Raw genomic sequence first — 19,798 nt, forward strand, 5'->3', positions numbered from 1 at the left:
AATGAGAAGTAATGGAGAGGACCCAAGTGGGGCTATTTATCCCATTTTGATACATAAACTCAAACTGAAGAATTTAGGGATTATGGACACAGAAGAGAGTGTGCATGTTGTTGACCTAAACTATAAGACTAATGATGACCAAAGGGAAAAGATTAGTGTTATATCAGCGTGCCAGGGCTGCTGTAAAAAGGACCCCAGACTGGGGTGGGGGTGGGTGGGTGGGTAGAAACGTCTTTCCTCACAGCTCTGAAAGCTGAAAGCTTGAGATCAAGCTTTGGCGGGGTTGGTGCTCCCTGAAGGCGTCTAGTGGTTTGCCAGGAGTCCCCGGTGTCCCCGATCTCTGCCCTCAGTCTCATCCTTGTGTGTGCACCTGTCTCTATGTCCAGGTTTCTTTCCCTTTTCCTAAGGATACCAGTCCTCCTGGGTTAGGGCCCACTCTGCTGACTTCACTTTATTTTTTTTTTTTTTAAGATTTTTTATTCATTTAGTAATAGACACAGAGAGAGAGAGGCAGAGACACAGGCAGAGGGAGAAGCAGGCTCCACAGAGGGAGCCTGATATGGGACTCGATCCCAGGTCTCCAGGATCACACCCCAGGCTGCAGGCGGCGCCAAACCGCTGCACCATCGGGGCTGCCCTGCTGACTTCACTTTAACTAGATTTCCTTTGGGAAGTCCCAAAGGTTACTTCCAAATAACCTCAGATTCTGAGATACTTGACGGTGAGGTTTTCAACCTGTGAGTTTTGGAGGACAGGATTCAAACCATAATAAGTAAATGGGCGGAGACTTGAGAGGAAGGACAGATGTGTAGCAGTAAAGTTGAAGTTGTGTAGCTTACCAAAACAAATAACTCCAAACTCTTCATCTTTTTGTGATCTTTGTTATCTTAACTTTACATAGGTCTTGTAGTAAATAAACATGTAGCTGGAAGCTCAGCAACTGCTTTTGGTTTATTTCCTTTTTTCAGTTAAATTCAATTAAAATTGATTTCTTTTCATTAAACACATTAATTCAAAAATGTTTTAAATCCAAAGCTAGGAAACAGATCCACAAGAGATACCTCCAGCACAACCTGAGAGGTGTTACACTAGAGCAGTGGGCCAGTCCACCAGTCCTACCCTGGGTGGGACTTGGGGGGCGTGTAACAATGTCTGGAAACATTTCTGACTGGCATGACATGGGGAATGGGTGCTCCTGGCATCTAGCTGGTAGAGACAAGGGATGCTGAAAACATCTTATGGTGCAGCTTGTAAGCTTCTCCCCTCTTCCCACAAAGCATTATCCGGTCCAAAAATGTCAAATGGCTGAACACCTCCCAGGATTCACTCACAGGCGACAACTTGGCTGTGCTATGTCTCTCAAAAGAATTTATAGTTGAAAAGGCCTCCTCAAATAGGGTGCTGCTCATCCTAAAGGAGTCGTTTGTAATGGGGACATTGTAGGCACCATATCAAGCAAAGAGGGGAGAATGCTTGGGGCAGGCAGAATTTTCTGGGTGGCTCTCCACATTACCAGTGGGCAGACCACAGGCCTCAAGTTCTCACGCAACTGCTCTTTGTGGACAACCTTGACCAAGAGAACCCTCGCTCTCATGGGCTGCCCCCAAACTCAGGCGGCCTCTGTTCCCGGAGGCTCCTGCTTGCTCACCTCATCCTAGGAAGTCTCCCCCTTCCTTGGGGACTTGGCTCCAAGTCCCCTCGCCTGGAATGGCCCCACTTGGCCATCTTTCTCGAGTGCCTTTGAAGATCTCCGGCTTCTCCGGTCCGGAAGGCGCACGCGGGGTCAGGCATCTGAGCCCGCTAATCGCTCTGTCCTGCCAGGGCCCGAGTGCCACGAAGCCTCTTTTCATGCCTATTTAAAGCCTCCGAGGGGCTTTCAAGTGCTCTCTGATAAATCACGGTAAGTGTTATTCCGGCCACTCCAGCGCCGTACCTGCTGGAGCCCTCCCCGGCGGCGGGCAGCTGCTCCCCATCACTGCATCTCACTGGCGACAATAATTCATTCCACTCGAGCTGACGAGCTTAGCTCCCATTTATTTGCACATTATGAGCTGTGTCACTCCACTTACCCTCTCGACAGTAAATGGTTTGAAAAATGCAACTGTAACAAATATTCCGGAGAGGAGGGGAGGGGGTGGGAAGGAGGGGAAGCCAACCTCTGAGTTCAGAGTCCAAAAAGCCCCAGGTAATGAATAAATAATGCTCTTGAATTATCTCAATCAGCGACAGCATCGGGGATGCCACGGATACTTTCAAGTTTCCCTGGAAAATAAATCTCCTGCTCTCTCCGCTCTCGGGGCCGAGTTGTCCGAAAGCGGGCCCACAGCAAATACCCTTCTCAGGTCAGGACAATAATTAGGCTGCGGTGTCTGCTTTTACCTTTGACATCAGAGCCACCTGGGTGTTGATCCCCCCTTGCCTGGTGAAGGCCGGGGCCCCACTCTGTAGCCCCCCGCTTCTGTTCCGATGATTGGAATGGACTTCAGAGCAACTGAGGCAGCTCAGAAAGGTGATGCCTCTTTCCCTAGGTCTCAAAGCTTATACAAACGGAGGCCTGAAATGGAGTAAAACCTGCTGTGACTCGGCTAATGCTGGCTTGTACAGCACCTTGGAGAGTAGTATGGAAATCTGCCCCTTCCCCGGAACGAGGATGCAGCCTGGCTCACGGATGGTGCCTTGTGTGGCGAGAAGATGCCCCTTCCTCTGAGCAGATACAGCCCCATGCTAGGTCACATGGTTTGCTGTGCAGTGGCTGGGCCGAGTTTAGCTTTGCTCACACTGCAAGCCGGAAGGAAGCCTCTGTGCAGCGCACATCCTGCACCACCATCCAGGACGGCTTGCCACCATAATCTGGGGAAGTCTACTTCTGGTGGGATGTGGGGAGTTAGTACCAGAACATTCAAGGCTATATCTAGGCTGTACCTAGCAAGATGGCAGCATATGCCAAAAGCAAGAGCTGAAGCAAGATGAGAGAGAAGCCATAGAGCAGAACGGTAGGGCTTGGCCCCAGAGGGTTCTCTGCACCCAGGCTGCAGTGGGAGGAACAGATGCAGGTGAGGGGTTCAGGGCTGAGCGTGTGTCGGCAGAGTGGGCCTGGTGCTGGGTATAGGCCAGCCACAGAGAGGCCTGTGGGGCGGGCAGCAGGGCCCATCTCTGGAGCCATGGCAACTGCCGGAAGGCTAGGATTTGGCAGAGATGTGGGGTGATGTCATGACTAAGGTCACTGTTTGAACCCTGTCACTCTGCCACACTCTTGCTACCAGGGAAACTCTGATCTAGCCTGAGGCCCACGTCCCACCCCTTAATCCTTAGGGCTGAGTCTGAGTCAGTGCTGGGCATGGTATTCCTCCAAGGGGGGGCAGGAAGGGCAGCCTGGGAACCCCAGGGACTTGGGTCTCGGAAACATAGGGAGGCTTGCAGGGAGGCTTGGAGGACTCCGGGGACACCTGGCTGTGGGGTCAGCTGAGGCTGAAGCACTGGCCCCTCCTGTTCCTGCTCCCCTCATACCAGGTTTCTGAGACCCATCATCAGTGGACTGACCATGGCTTTGTCTCACACTAGCTATGTGACCTTGGCAACTTAAGCCCTGTGACACTCAGGCGCCTCATCTATAAAATGGGCTGATACCATTCCCATCACGGGGCACTGTAATGTGGAAGTGAGAAAACGTGCTTTGTACAGTGTCCAGCAGAGGACAGAGTCAGCAGAAGCAAGGCAAACAGCAGTTATTGATGTGATTATCATCATTGTCACCCCGGCAGGAGCACTCTGGAGCTTGCCCCAACCCCTCCTAAATCTTTGAGTCTCATCATCCTGCCTCTCCCTCTCTCATTTGCTGGTTATCCATTATCCCCTGGGACTCCTGCTGGGCTTTCAGAGACACAGATGATTGCTGGGTAGGCAAAGAAAATACCTTTGTCCATTTTCCATAAGTTACTTTAGTTTCTTTTTTTTTTTTAAGTTTTATTTATTTATTCATGAGGGACACAGAGAGAGAAGCAGAGACACAGGGAGAGGGAGAAGCAGGCTCCATGCAGGGAGCCCAACGTGGGACTCCATCCAGGGTCTCCAGGATCATGCCCTGGGCTGAAGGCGGCGCTAAACTGCTGAGCCACCCAGGCTGCCCACTTTTTACCTTTCTTCAAGTTATCATTATCCAATGTGAAAAAGTTGAATATATAGTTACATCAAAATGTCCCCTGGGAAGCTTTTCTCTCATCTTACTAAAAGAGAAAAGCATCCCAACAATTGCCTCTCTCACATTGCCTCACCCTTCTCGAGTTGCTTTGCATACTGTAGTGTGAAGATGTGATGGATGGGGCTGCTGCAACTAACTTGTGACCATGAGGAGAAGACCAAGAGAATCACCTGAAGCTGACCTACAGCCCTGACTCTGAGCTGCCAAACCAACGCCCTGGGGTAGGCACAAGGCAGGGGAGACGAGTTCAGTCAGTTGGGCAAGATAAATCTTCCGGGGTTGACACGCACGTGTTGACAGGGGCGTAGTGCCGAGGACTATGTTAGGCCCAGAGAATGTCACAGAATGACCATCACAATTACTTCCCTCCATCACAACATCTGTGCAGCTAAAGGACCCCCTGCACCTGGAAACTTCTCTTGAGCGGGTTTTCCCAGGACTGGGTTCCAGGCTCAAAATCTCATGCTTTGTCCTGGGGCCGCTTATTAAAGTCATTCTGATCTCAGTTTCTACTCCTGGGAAGTGAGAATAGCTAAACCTCCTCTGCCTAAGGCCCCTCTGGGATGAGGGCTGATGAGCGGATGGCGCTTTAACAGTTTGTTTCTGACATGTTTATGACTCGACTACCACAATGATTGGGCTGGCATCATGGGCTGGAGTCCCGGGGCCTTGCTGGAACCTCTCAGTAGGCACGCCTAGTCTCCAGGACCTGGGCCCACTTCTGGGGGTCTGGGGTCTTAATGCCCACGTGGACCTGTCTGGAGGGCAGGGTGGCCTCACACAGGGACCCCACGTCCTCGCAGTGGAGACCCCAAAGAGGAATTAATTCTCTCCATTCGGGGCCCTCCTCTTTATTACCTATTCATCAAAAATTGCCCAGCGTTTGTGCATTTTTCATTACAAGAGTCAACATTTGCCACGTTAATAAAGCAAGGGGCTGCTTTTCTCCTCTCAGAAATAGAATATGTAACGACATGGCCCCTTTGATGTTTCTCAGCCAATACAATATGTATCTGAATGAGGATGAAAGCCATCCTGTTAGGGCCGGGCTGCGGAGGCAGGCGAGGTGCTGGAGCAGGGTCGGGGAGGGGGTGCAGCAGATGTCTTTGGAAGAGGCACAGTGAGACAGGAAGTCGCGACATCCAGAGGCTAAGAGGGGACATGGGGTGCCTAAGCAGGGTATCCAAGGTGGGTTCCTGGACCAAGGGTGGCAGTGGAGATTAGTTGCGGGATCAGCTCATGGCATCTTGGAAGGAGGATGGTTGGGGTGGAGAAGAGTCACCGCCCTTTCACCTGGGACCAAGGCCACATGTGCACATAGTGGCGGAGATGCACATCGGTGAGACAGGATGGCTTCTGCTGTTGAAAGTAGCCGTATGTCCTGGATGACTATGATGCGGGAGGCGCTCCGAGAGAGGAACTGTGGGACCCCCCCCCCCACTCCTTGCCCCCCAGAGCTGATGGCCCAGCTGGGGAGAGGCACTGCCCTCAGCCCTTGAATACACAAGCTTCTGCTACAAATCTAGATGGTCCTGGGAGCAGGGCGGACAGATGAATGGGCCTGGGTCTGGCTCCTGTGGCTCTGGCTTTGCTCTCAACAGAGTCATTATAGAAGCTCCTCATCCCCTCTGTAGAAGGTCACTGATGCCAACGAGGACTGTGGACAGGCAGGTGGAGGGCAGGCACCTGAAGGCACAGAGAGAGGCCACGGGCTGGCGAGAGGAGTTGAAGCCCTTGTCTGGAGCCTCGGCTCAGGCCCCTTGAGGAAAGTCACTCACCATGTTAAGCTTCAGCTGTCTCATCTGTAAAATGGAGCTCCTGTGACCCCTGACCCCTACACTGAACACACAGGGGTCACTTGAGATAATGTGCGTGCAAGAGGCTGTGGGAGTGGCTGAGTGAGGGCCCCGGGTCAGCCCTGACACTCTGCAGCCAAGCTTGGTTCCAGGAGCTGGGCGGTGATGCGGGATGGTGACACAGTGGAGATGGCTGTGAGGAGTACAAGAGCATCTCTACACAAACTCCCAGAACCCTTCCAGGCCCTAGGCTCAGCCCTGCTCTCAGGGGCTCCCTCTGTGTTGGGGAGAAAGAACAGATACAAATCTAAAGGGATCAAGTGACCACATGTCCCCGATTACATCTACTGCCCCTGCACAATGAATAAAAGCACCTCCTTTTTACACTGAAAGTCATCTGGTTTGCAAGACTAATTCTATATTCACCTTCACTATGAGGAAAATTAAAGACAGCAATGAACAAAAAAATGACTGGCCGGGGGTGCAGGGGAGCATAATTAATGACCAGAAAGGCCACTCACTCAGAGGATATGATGTTTTTGTTAAGACCTGAGTTGGCGGGGACCTGGATGGATCAGCAGTTGAGCGTCTGCCTTCGGCTCAGGGCATGATCCCAGGGTCCTGGGATCGAGTCCTGTATCAGGTTCCTTGCAGGGAGCCTGCTTCTCCCTCTGCCTATGTCTCTGCCTTTTTCTCTGTGTCTCTCAAGAATAAATAAATAAAATCTTTTTAAAAAGAAAAAAAAAGACCTGAGTCTGGGGAAGAAGTCAGTCATGTGACAATCAGGTGAATGAGCATCAGGTGAACAGCAAGGACAAAGGCCCTGAGGCAGCACCAAACATTGGTTATCCAAGGAAAAGGAGGGCTAATCTCACAACTGAGCAGAAAGAGAGGTGCCAAAGGAGGGTTCAGGGGTAGGCAGGGCCAAGTCACAGAAGGCCTGGTGCGCTTAGGAAAGAAAATTTAAAATTTGTTCTCTAGGTCAGAGGTTAGCAAACTTTTCTGTCAAAGGCCATATAGTCAATAATTTAGACCCGGGTGCTGGCTATGAGCTCTCTGTTGTACCTACTGGGCTCAGAAGTAAATGGACGAGACTGTGTTCCAATAAAACTTTATTTGTAAGAAGGAGGAGTGGGGCCAGATTTGACCCCAGGCCATAATTTGCCGACATGACTGGAGGCAATGGGAGGCCATGGCTGGATTTTAAGCAATGGCTTGACCACGGAATGACCTCATTCAATTTGCATTGCTAAAAGAAACTCTCCAGTTGCTATGGGGACGATGGATGGCAGTGGGTCAGGAAAAGGTATCTGTGTAAAAAAACAAATGCAGATGCGCAGGTAATTGCTGGTGGTGTCTTGGACTCAGGAGCTAGCAGAGGACATGGGAAGAAGTGACAGATTTGGGAGCTGTTTGGAAGGGAAGCATCCCAGAAGGGTTCCCACTGAGCTCTATAACTGTGAAATGTGGGCCAAACACAAGGTGTGATCATCGGCTCTGTTGGCTCTGTTGCGTCTGTGTCTTTTTGCTCCTCAAAGGGCTGGCTAGCCTGGCTGTCACCAGGACCACGCAATCGGCTTTGCAGAAATCACCTCCTCAGTTCAAATCCCTTACAAAAGCCCAGGCTGCAATTATAAAGCTTCATAGCTGTGCAGCATCCATAAAAGAGGTAATTTTAATATTTGGTTCAACTTCAAAGCAGTAACTTAGAATTATATATACCCCATTAAAATATAATGTTTTCCCCCCAAACTAATCAAATGGCTAAATCAATTGTTGGTGGATTGCCAGTGGCCTGAGGATCAATGGGAATGGAAAATGTATTCTATATTTTCCTTGTTACATAGAGTTAGAGCACATATTTTATTAATGCTCATCCTTTAGAGACCAGATTTGTGCATTCGCTAAAATAAACACTACAATCTTGAGGGCCTGCTTGGATGGAGCGAGCAGAAGTATAAGGGCAGAGAACGCTTCACAAGGAGGCAGCCCCTCCAGAGCCCTGGTGGGGTGATGGGACGTGCTGGGGGCCAGGATCCAGGGAAGGTGGGTCTTGCATCTACTACTCATGTGTTCCACGAACATGTCCTTTCTCTTCTTAGTCTCTCCATTTGTCAAGTGAGGAGTGTGGGCACCGTCAATGCAGGTAAACAGGTTTTGTGCTAATTCAACTCAATCGGTAGGCACCGCCTGGGGCCATGCATGAGAAGGGTTCTGAAACCACCCAGGGCAGAGCTCAGAGGGGGACTGCTGCGGTTGATTAGCAATGTCTGCCATGAGCATGGGTTAAGCTCCCTGCCAGCTAGGCCTTAGTGATTCTGGACTAAATGAATTCTGAGGTCCCTTCCGTTTCTCACAGGTTGAGCAAAGGGCTAGTAGTCTGAGCAGATAGTCGCTTTTATGACTTGTAGGATCTTCTCAGGCTTTCCATAAATGGTTTCTCATTCTTCCCCTATGGCTAGCTTTGGCGGGACCGGGACTTCCCTGAGGATAAGAGATTCCATGCTCCGTGCTCTATATGTCAACTGCCAAATATCAGTAAAGCTACTTTGCACCAGGAACTGTGAGTTCAAACGTTTGTAGGCCATGGGAATAGCATCATATGGGCAAGGACTATGCAGAAGGACATTCTGTTTAAGGGACAACTGACATAAAGCACGAAGGGGACCCGTGTCTCCTTGAGTTTTCCATCCCCACCAGGGAGAAGCTAATGAGGAGGGTAGGACACCCCCCTTATCTCCGAGCCTCTCTTTCCTTGCTGAGCTATCACCTCCCTGATTGGCAACAAAGGTGCTGATTGGAAAGCTGTAGGGAAGGCTCACTGGGTTGAGGGGGAGGCGCGAGAAGTGGTTCAGGAAAAGGAGGCGCGGGTGTTCAGCGAGCCGAGAGGGAGCAGTCATGGGGGGAGCGCTGCCCTGTGATGCTTTCCACTCAAGTTTCAGTGTCCTGGGAGACAGCCTGCTTGAACCCCCTGGGCTACACGCTCTCTTCTTGGGGGTGGGGACCGCAGGGGACTTGTTTACAGACCCACACAATGCAGGCGAGAGAATATCCCAGAAGAGGACAGAAGAAGGGGAAGATAGTCGTGGGCCGTGGAGACCAGGAGGTACCTGGAGGCAGAGCCGGGCAAATGCTTCTGTCCTGCAGCCAATATGAGGCTCCTCCGACTGCACCAGGCCCCAGCGTGGGCTCCCAGGTCTGCTCTTTCCAGGGGGCGGAAGCTGGGTCTGCAGCCACCCCTGCCCTGCCAGTTTCCTGCAGCTGCTGTGACAGATTACCGTGGATGGATGGCTTCAAACAACGGAAATTCATCTCCTTGCTGTTCTGGGGGCCAGAGGTCCAAATTAAAGGTGTCAGCAGAGGCGCGCTTCCTCTGGAGGCACCAGGGGAGAGTCCAGTCTTCGCCTCCTCCACCTCCTGGTGACTGTTGACATTTCTTGACTTGGGGCTGCAATGCCTCTGTGACACTGCTTTGTCCTCTTTGGTCTGTCTTCTCTTCTCCTGTTTGTGGCGAGGTTCACTCTGCCTTTCTCTGATATAGACCCTCGTCATTAGCGATAGGGCCCAGATTATCCAGGAGGACCTCTTTTTCTCAAGATTCTTCACTTCATTACGTGTCCCAAGACCTCTTTTCCAAATAGGGTCACATTCTCAGGTTCGAGAGACTAGGATGTGGACATATCATTGGGGGTGGGGGGGCACCATTCAGCCCACCACAGGTACACCAACATCATTCTTTCCTGTGATCTGTCTTTTTCTCCCAGGATACCAGGGGTGGACGGCATTCTTTCCTTTTCCTAAAATTCCTTTTATGCATTGTCTTTTTCCAGGGTACACATGTTTTGCTGGAGTTTACAAATGTCCAGAGTTCCTGTTACTTGCTGGGCATTTTTTATGTGCAAGATGGATTTTGATCCTTACAGCAATTCTTTGGGGAAGAGAATGGCTCTCTGTTCTCCCTGTGGCTTCAGAGGGGACTTGAAGTGGGATGGAGCTGGGATTTGGACCCAGGCCATTCTGGCTGGCAAGCCCATATGCTTTCTGCCATAACCAACTTCTGTTTGGCTTAATTAACCCTTTGGGCCATTTCTCTAAAAAACTTGAAGGAAATCCCCCTGAAGACCAGGAAAGAGGGACCTTATGAGTGGCCCTCCTGGATGTTGTACCTGAGATTGTCCCCTACCAAAACATGGCCTGCTTTTGCAGGTGGAGCAGGAACATGTGGAATCCCTCCCTCTCGCAATGAACTCAAGGGCATGATTCCAGGGCTGCCTGCCCTTCCAGCAGGTCATCTCAGGTCATCCTAGGATGCATTTCTTGGTTGTCCCCCAGAGTTTATCTGGAAAAGTGGGAACCTGGCACCTCTATTGAAGGCTGGCCCTCCTCCCACTCCTGAGGGGCTGACCATCAACCCTTCAGTGCCAAAGGACTGCATTGCATGTCTTGGTTTCCCCCTTAGTGCTGCAACCAGGACCCCTGATTATACTCTGCTTGTGCATGGACTTATGGCCCTGAGATGTGCATTCACCCCATAGGCAGAGCTGTCTTTCTAGTTACTGCACTTGGGGGCTTTGGGGTACTGCAGGCCTGTGAGCTCCACTGCTGGTGGAAGCAGAAAAGGTTGAGTGTGCAAAGCCAAAAGACCTTTCCAGAATTAGAAGTTGCCCAACAACAAGGCAGTGGCTCCCCTTAAAGCCTGGAACTCTCTTATGTTTGCTAATATAGTTCAACTTTTTTGCATTCCAGATAGAGAAACTGAGGCCCAGGGAAAGGCAGAGACCTCCCCCAAAGCCCACAGGACTTGCATCTCCCAGCTCCCTTCCTGGGTGCTTCCCTCGGATGCCCAAGTGGGCTGTGCTGAGCAGTGGACAGGCCAGATGGGCAGGAGCCTCCGCAGACAGCCGGGGAAGGGAGCCCACCAATTAGTCTGGGAAAGTGACAAGCACATGAAAAATGACCGAGAAAAGAAACCTCGACATTTCACAAGGAAAATTATACTTCCTCACAGCCTCAAAATGCTCCCCATAAAGTACCCTGGCAAAATATCTTTGAGAACACACGACATGTCGGGATCCCTTCACAGGCTACATTTAAGTGTTTTCACCTGGGGAAAAGTTGTTTTTCCACTTGAAAAATAAAAAAGATCAGCTTAACAGAGCAAAGGAAATGCCTCCTTCGAAGAAGGGCAGGTGGGTTTGCAGAGAAGTGCTCACTCCCTCATTCATTCTCTCATTCGTTCATTCAATAAGCATTTCCTGAGTTTCATTATGTGCTGAGCATTAAGGATACACCAGGGAACAGGAGAGACGCAGCCCCAGGGCTAAGGGTGGAGACGGACATCGTGACGATGGTGATGGCAGTGGTCACAGTATTCAACTTAGTTTACTGTCTGTCTTCCTCATTGGACCAACACTTGACTCTATCAGCTTTGTTCTCTCCCACCTCCAAGCCTTTGCTTTGACAAACATCCCTTCCACCTTGACAGCCATTCATACCCCTGCCACTGTGCCACCCCTACTCACCTACATCTTTCCCAAATTGACACATCATTCAAGACTGGGCCTGATGTCCTGGCCCTGAACTCCCACTGGAAGGAAGTGTTGGTACAGCTCACCTGACACCTACCTGGGGAGGGACACAGGGGAGGGGAGGGAGCCCAGGGGCTGAAGGCCCATGTTTGTCGACATGTCTCTGTCCAAGACTCTTAGAAGTCCCTTCCCCGCTTAAAGCCACACTCCTTCCAGCTATAAAAGAGAGCTTATGATGTCTACTTCACAGGCATCTCTGCTGGTTCCTGGATGCACACCGAATGCCTGCTTGTGGACTGTTGGGCTCTGCTGGGTGGACCCATCTGAAATGCCTGCCCCTGTGGTGCTGGATATGCCAATTGTGGCCAATAGCCCTTCCTTGGAGGATCTGCTCCAACCCCAGCCAACCTTCTAAAATCAGATGCCTGCCTCTATTTCCCCAGGATGATTGGCCTCTGTTCCAAGGGTGGCCTGGCCATAGGCTGGTTATTGGACTCCACCAGGAAACACCATGAGGATGGAGAGCCAGAACCCCTCCCACCTCTGAACATTGAGTTGAGAGGTGGTGAGGGAGACTAGGGCCAGAGTCGCCATCAGGAGGGGGCGCAGCATGAGACTAGGTGAGTGCTGGGCAGGGGAGAGCCTGAGAATAAGACCACACAGTCCCCCCATGGAGGAAAGGAAAGCCTCCCTGCAGACCCACCCCTGGCTGTTCCCACCATAGGGCCCGGCCACTCTCAGGTTCTTAGGTAAAGCCCTCTGCCCAGGGTTTGCCCTGGCCACTTCCCCTTCACTCAGCACCCTATCACCGAGAAAAGCCCCTTGGGGTCAGAAGAGGGGCTTGTTTAGGAAATTGCACTGGTCAACACTGAACATATGCTGGCCACCCTCCTACAAGTCTTCTTGGAACAGCCTATGAGATAGATACCATCAGTGTGCCGATTTCATGGGTAAGGAAACTGAGGCACAGAGTTTCATGTAACTTGCCTTATATGGCCAGTGAAATGAGTGACGACTCAGGATTCGACCCTGAATAGTCAGCTCCAGGAAGGCCAAACTTAACCATTCTGTTATCCTACCAGCTAAGTGTAACCAGCCAGAAATAACAGTGAAAAAGAGATACAGGGGTCCGCGGTCATAAGAAACTCAAAAATAGTAAACAGCTCAACAAGAAATGGGCAGCAACTTCATGAAGAATACAAGAATTTTTCAAGACACAGAAGGCTTGATCAATACCAATACGACAGAAAGGTTGATCCTGTCAGTTGTGATCTAGAAATGTAATTAATTAAATTTAAAACAACTTAAATCACAAAGGTGTATTTTGAGGAACCCGATCATAGGGTCCTAAGGAAATTTCTGTAAGAAAACTCCATGGGAGGGCAGCCCGGTTTAGTGCCACCTTCGGCCTAGGGCCTGATCCCGGAGACCTGGGATCAAGTTCCATGTCGGGCTCCCTCCATGGAGCCTGCTTCTCCCTCTGCCTGTGTCTCTGCTCTCTCTCTCTCTCTCTCTCTCTCTTTGTGTGTCTGTCATGAATTAATAAATAAAATCTTAAAAAAAAAAAAAAAAGAAAACTCCATGGAGAGAAGAACTAGGACGGTTTTGAGTAAAGGAGCATCATTAAGTGGGAATTTGCTCCTTACTACTTACTTACTACTCCTATACTTTGGGGGCATATAACAAAGCAATGGTAATTAAAACAGTGTGACATCAGCTTTTGAATCACAGAAAGATAATATATATACAATTAAATATTTGCTATGTGATGAAGGAGGTGTTTCATATAAGTGAAAAATACATCATACCAAAATTCATTCCAAATGGATTTGATATTTTCGTGTAGAAAATGAAACATCTCTCAAAAATGCATAACCCGAATTTAATCAAAGGGGAACATCAAACAAATAGGAATGGAGCTCTTCTATGAGATGGTTAGCCTGGAATCTTCTATCTGTCAGCAGCCAAGCAGGCAGAGGGAGAAGGATGAGCTCTCACAACTGAAGAACAGGATCCAGAGGCGTGGGCAGAGCTGTCGATGTGTCCCGGGCAGAGGGAAGGATGGATGTTTCAGGAGATGGTGGTGCCTCATGAAAGAAAAAGACCCTCAAAGGAAAGTCCTGGAATATGGCTTGTGCCACTGACAAGAGGCCCCACCCTTTGTCTCCTTTGTTTTTTTTTTTTTTTTTTTATTGTATTCATTTATTCATGAGAGACACAGAGAGAGGCAGAGACACAGGCAGACGGAGAAGCAGGTTCCCCTCAGGGAGCCCGATGTGGGACTCGATCCCTGAACTGCAGGATCAGGCCCAGGGCAGAAAGCAGAGCTTAACCGCTGAGCCATCCAGGTGTCCCTCCTGTGGATTTCTGAACTCCTCTCAAGCGATTGGTGATACATCCCTTACTGGAACATTGTGTAAGCTCAGACAAACATACCTGTGAAAAATCTAATCATGTCAGAAAAGACTTTAAATCTCATGTCAAGAAGAAACACTGTCTAGTGTTTACTGTGTGCCAGCTACTATTCTAAGTCCCTTTAGGTGTTTTTCTCACACCTACCCTGCTTAAATTGGAGGAAACCGAGGCAGGATACAAGAGGTCAAGTGACCTGGCTAAAGTCCCATGCTTGTATAAGCAAGGGCTGAGGTTTCATGATAGGTAGTTAAACTCCAGAAACTGTGCTCTTCGCTGCTAGGCTCTCCTGCCTCTGTATAAAACGAATAACATGACCAGAAGCAAAATGGAAAGGATGCTCAGAAGGTAAGATTACAGGTATTTGTTTTCTGGATGTGTTTGTTCTTTGCTGAACTTTTAGGATACTCAATGGTAAGTCAGCATTATTTTTGCTCTTGGAAAAAGGCAATAACTAAATGAAAAAAATGTTCCTACCTTTCTAGTTCATTCTATGGGAACTAGGTTTTGGCCATGCCCAGACACTGGTGACCTCAGTCCTCTCTGCCACCCCACACCACGAGTCCTCCCCTGTATTGCTGAGGGTTTCATTGTCAGCTAGGGGGTTGGTGGGCTAGATCCATCTCTAGGACATTGCAAGCTCTTCAAGAGGGCATACACTTGAACAAGATCAGAGGAATTAAGCGACTTGCCAAAGTGCATGCATCAGAACTGGGTTTCAAGCCCAGGTCTTCTGACCGCCAGGCAAGGGCTCCTATCTCTATGCTTAGCTGCATTTCCTTACTTGAAATTGTTCAATTTCGGGATCCCTGGGTGGCGCAGCGGTTTAGCGCCTGCCTTTGGCCCAGGGCGTGATCCTAGAGACCTGGGATCGAATCCCACATCGGGCTCCCGGTGCATGGAGCCTGCTTCTCCCTCTGCCTGTGTCTCTGCCTCTCTCTCTCTCTCTCACTGTGTGCCTATCATAAATAAATAAAATAAAAAAAAAAATTAAAAAAAAAAAAAAAAGAAATTGTTCAATTTCATGGACAGTTCCCAATATTTGTGGGTTTTATGCTTTCTTCTCTGGAATCAATGCTCACCTGTTAGGGGTTCCAGAAAACACTGCATACTGTTCTTGGGAGCTCAGTAGTCAAGTAAATATCCACAAGCCTGCAATCCACCTGGTGTAGACAGGAGATCTGCATGCTGGGACTCAGCACCCTCTGATGTTTCTTTCTTTTTTATTTTTTAATTTGATTTGCCAACATGTAGTATAACACCTAGTGCTCATCTCATCACATGCCCTCCTTAATGCCCATCACCCAGTTACCCCCTTACCCCACTCCCCTTCTGCAACCCTTTGTTTGTTTCCCAGAATTAGGAGTCTCTATAGTTTGTCTTCCTCTCTATTTTTTCCCCACTCAGTTTCCCCTCTTCCCTTATGGTCTCTTCCATTATTTCTTATATTCCACATATAAGTGAAGCCATCTGATCATTGTCTTTCTCTGACTGACTTATTTCACTCAGCATGATACTCTCCAGTTTCATCCATCAGAAAGAATGAATACCCGTTAATGTTTCTTACATGGGCTTGCCATGTGACCGTGAGCCAGCCACTTCACCCTAAGCCTCCATGTCCTCATGCACACAATGGGAAAGTGAAAAGTCCTCCAAGTGTTTTTCTGGCTCTAAAGCTCTCTCAATGATGGTACTTCCTTCCTTCCCTAAAGCACTGTGAGGACCTACTTAGTTCACAGAGGTGGGGGTATCTGGAAAATTCAAGAATCATACAGTGGCCAAGAGTACAGACCTGGAGGCCGACAATTCAAGGGTTTAAATCCCAGCCCCTACTTGTGGGACTCGGGGAAACTTTCTCAAGCTCTCTTCATCTCAGTTTCCTTATATCTCAAAAGGGTATAATAAAAGCACCTCACTCACATTGCTGTGAATATAAAACAATTATTAATTAAAGTGATGCCTGGCGCCAAGAAGTGCTTAATAAATATTAGCTCTGTGCCAGGAGCCACTGTTATTATAAAAGCCTCTGTTCTTGAAGAATTTCTAAACTCATGGGGAGACAAGAAGTGCTCTAAAGTACAGTCTGGGGACAATAGGATTGTATGGCATTCAACATGAATTTGAGAGTGTGGTGCAGGCTGTCAGAACTGTAGGAAACAGAGAAGGGTGCCCTGGAGGGGTTGGAAGGGCTTCTTTAAGGAGAATTTTGATGGGGACAATTTGGTTGGGAAAGAGTGGGCTCCGATGGCAGGGTGTTTGGGTAGAGCCCTATTCGGCGGAAGAAGGAAGATACCAGGTATTGCTTCACTTGGTCATTCAGATCCTTCATAATCTTTTGTTTAATATCTCAGACTTTGTGTTCAGTACCAAGGACACAAGATGAATCAGGCAAATCACTATCATAGCTAAGACCATGGGCATTGAATCAGACATACTTGGGTGAGTCAAGCTGTGTTATCCTGGTGAAGCTATGTAACCTCTCTGAGATATACTTTTTTAGTCTGTAAAATGAGGATAACACTGGCACCTCAAGATGGGGCCATTGTGAAGATTAAATGAGCTGTCTAAAAAGGAAGTCAGTCCCTGGTAAGTGTTATCTTTAGCATGTTATGTCTTTATCACTGGAAAGTTGTGGGGAACATGGTCTAGACTAGAAATACAGCTCTCTCTGGGAATTGTGCATAACACAAAGGAAAAATGATCTATGCTGCATCCAGACTTTCCAAACCATTGGATGGTCCTATATGTGAATAAAAACAGTGCAATTCAAAGTGTGATCCACATTCCCACACCTGCTTGCAAACTGTTTGCAAGAGAGCTCTGATGAGACAACTATCTAGGTTGAGAGTAAGTTTTGAAAATTTTATAACAGTTTGACATTTCTCTGACATCCAAATGCATGCTTGGTAGACTTGTCTCATTGAATAGGATGTAGATCAGTTCCACTATTGTTGAGTTTGCATGGTGAGTAGCATGTGGTTCAAGCTGCATACTGGTTATGTGTCAATGCATGATGGATTGAAAATATTTAAAAATAATTCTTTGCAACAGATAGTTTTGCAACACACCGTTTTATAGGCAGGGAGAGAACTTTAATTTTGAGTGCATAGGTGCCCTACATGGTTCAAACATAGAGAATTTAATAGAGGGAACTGATTACACAGACCAGGGAAAACCTAAGAAGGCAAACAAGGGATGATGATTCAACTCAGACTTTGGCTACCTCAGGAAGTTGCTACCACTGCTGGGGTAGAAGGGACAACAGGATGATATGTTGCAACCAAAAACAAGATTCAGGTTGTCAAGGGCGAGCTAGACCCATGGCTAGGCTTTCCACCAGGGATCAGAGCCATGGAAGAGACCTGGTCACTGCCACAGATATCACAGGACAAACTGGAGAGAGAGAGAGATATCCTGACTTTCCTCCTCTTTCCATCACCCATTTTTCTGCCAGAGCCTTCCATCAGTTGAACCCAGAAGCCAGTTGGCAAGGGAGCTTGGGAATACAGAGAAGGAGAATGATAGGGAATGGATCTGAGAGCAAATAAGTGAATGACTGTCATGGGGCAAGAAACTAGCTAGACATGCATGACATCCAACTAACTTCTTCTGACCATGCCGATGGTGGTTGTGGATTAGGACTCTTTACTGGCCCTCTGTCTCTGGGCATTGAGAAGACCAAGTAAGATGATGCTCATCCAAGACTCCTGGAGTCTGGAGGGGTGGGGGAGAAGATGGAATTTCCATACCATTAACCCTAAGGGCAGGATTAAGAAGCACGATTAAAGTCTGTTTCTCTAGATGATTTTCCCTCCAACCTCCCTCTTGTAACTTGTAAGTGGGGGGCCAAAAAATCCCATGAGTCTGTGATGTCCTCCATTTTTTAAATGGAGCTGTTAAAGCCAAAAGATGTGTATATTCTGGAGATTTAGGAGAATTTCTTAGAAAATGGAGAGAGAATTTTAAGAAAAAGTTAAAACAAAATAAAAACAAAGAGGTTGGGGGAATTGAACACTTGTAAAAAGAACCTGCCAGGCTGGGATGCGGGGAGAAAATTGATATTAATGAAACATCATGAGCGAATTAGGACAGCCAAAGTGCTCTCAGATGTCTGTGGGGACGGCTCCTCTCGCTGGCTTTTGGAAAAAGTTAACATGTAAAACTTCCTCATAAACAAAAGTATTTTAAGAATTTCAACTCGGAGACATTCCTGGCTAGCATCGCTCATGCAGTTGGGAATACCTTTGATTAATTCCGGCTGGTAATTAGGTTGGAGACTGTTTGTGCCAAGAGCTCCCAAGAGCTGCATGAAGGGAGAGGAGGGAAGTCAGGGCACCAGGGGAGAGCGCTCACCTCCCAGCCAGCTGCCTTCCTGCCCTGAAGTGAGCTGGGTGGTGGGTGAGACCTTTAAACTCCCAGACTAGCTCAGGTCATCTGTATGACTGTCACCGAAACCACCCTGCGTGTGACTACAGAAGACACCGGCTGCAGCACCTCTCTGGGCCTCCCTGCTCTGAGAACAGCAGCTTCCAGCCAAATTTCAAGCAGAAGATCCCAGCCCTGGACGTAGCTGATTGGACCAGGCGTGGTCACCTGACTAACTAACAATCAGACTCTCTCCGCCCAGCTTTTGGAACTAGCCTTTGCAGAGGCTCCTCTTTCTTTGTGTTACTCACACTGTGGAAGCCTAAACTCTGGGTATGCTGGTTGGCTGCCCTTTACAAAGAAGCCAGTTAACAGAGGAAGAAAGGTGAAGAAGATCCAGAGAAAAGAAACGATTCAAGGCTATGCAGCTTGAGAGAGACCCTGGCGGTGGGCCCCCGGTCGTCCATGGACAGGTCCTCCATGAGGCACAGTTTTGTGGTCTCTCCTTGGGTGTTGAAAGATGCATCCCCAAATAGTTGACTTTTTTTTTTTTTAAGATTTTATTTATTAAATCATGAGAGATGCAGAGAGAGAGAGAGAGGCAGAAACAGGCAGAGGGAGAAGCAGGCTCCACGCAGGGAGCCCGATGTGGGACTCGATCCCAGGACTCTGGGATCATGCCTCCGAGTCAAAGGCAGACCCTCAACTGCTGAGCCACCCAGGCGTCCCAATAGTTGATGTTTTTATTGCGCGTACAAGTTTGGGTTTCTGCTCTTTGCCAAGACACCTACAGTTTGAGAGAATGGTGTTTACCATGTCATGGCCTAAAATGGCCTGCAGGTGAAGCTAGTCAATAATATGTTCTCACTACTCCAATTTAGGAAACGTTCATGCAATGCCTCTTAATTCTCTCTCCTATTTTGGGCTGACAATAAAGAGAGAACTGGGTGGAGACACTGTGATTTGATGACTCCCCCCAAAGCTGTCCTGACCAAAAACAGCTCCTGCCCCCTGTCTTATGTCCCACTATTAGAGTCCTTTTACTCTGTGAGAATTGACACAGGCTGTTGCATGGTGAAGGATTAACCCCATTGTAGACATGACATGACTGAAACTCAGAGCTTACGTGACTACCTACAACGTCTAGCAAAGTTCTAGGCATCGGGTTTGTACTTGGTGAGACCAGCTTATGCCCATGATCCAGCTGTGGTCCTCAGAGGAACCCTGAAGCTATCTTGGGGGAAATGACTATCAATGTTTCCCAATACTGGCTGCAACTTAACACTACTGCGTTAGTTTTTTGGAAAAAAAAAAATCTGAAGCTTGGGCCACATTCCAGACCAACCAAATCATAGGGCCTGGGTTTGGGACTTGGGCATCATTAGTCTTCAAAAGTTTCCAAGATGATTCTAAGATGCAGTCAGAGTTGAGAACTACTGAGTTGGGTGAATTACTTGTGGAAAAAAGGAAAGATTCATTGAACTATGAGTGCTGGATCT

This window comes from Vulpes vulpes, chromosome 2 (assembly GCF_048418805.1).
Source record: "Vulpes vulpes isolate BD-2025 chromosome 2, VulVul3, whole genome shotgun sequence".
Classification (NCBI taxonomy): domain Eukaryota; kingdom Metazoa; phylum Chordata; class Mammalia; order Carnivora; family Canidae; genus Vulpes; species Vulpes vulpes.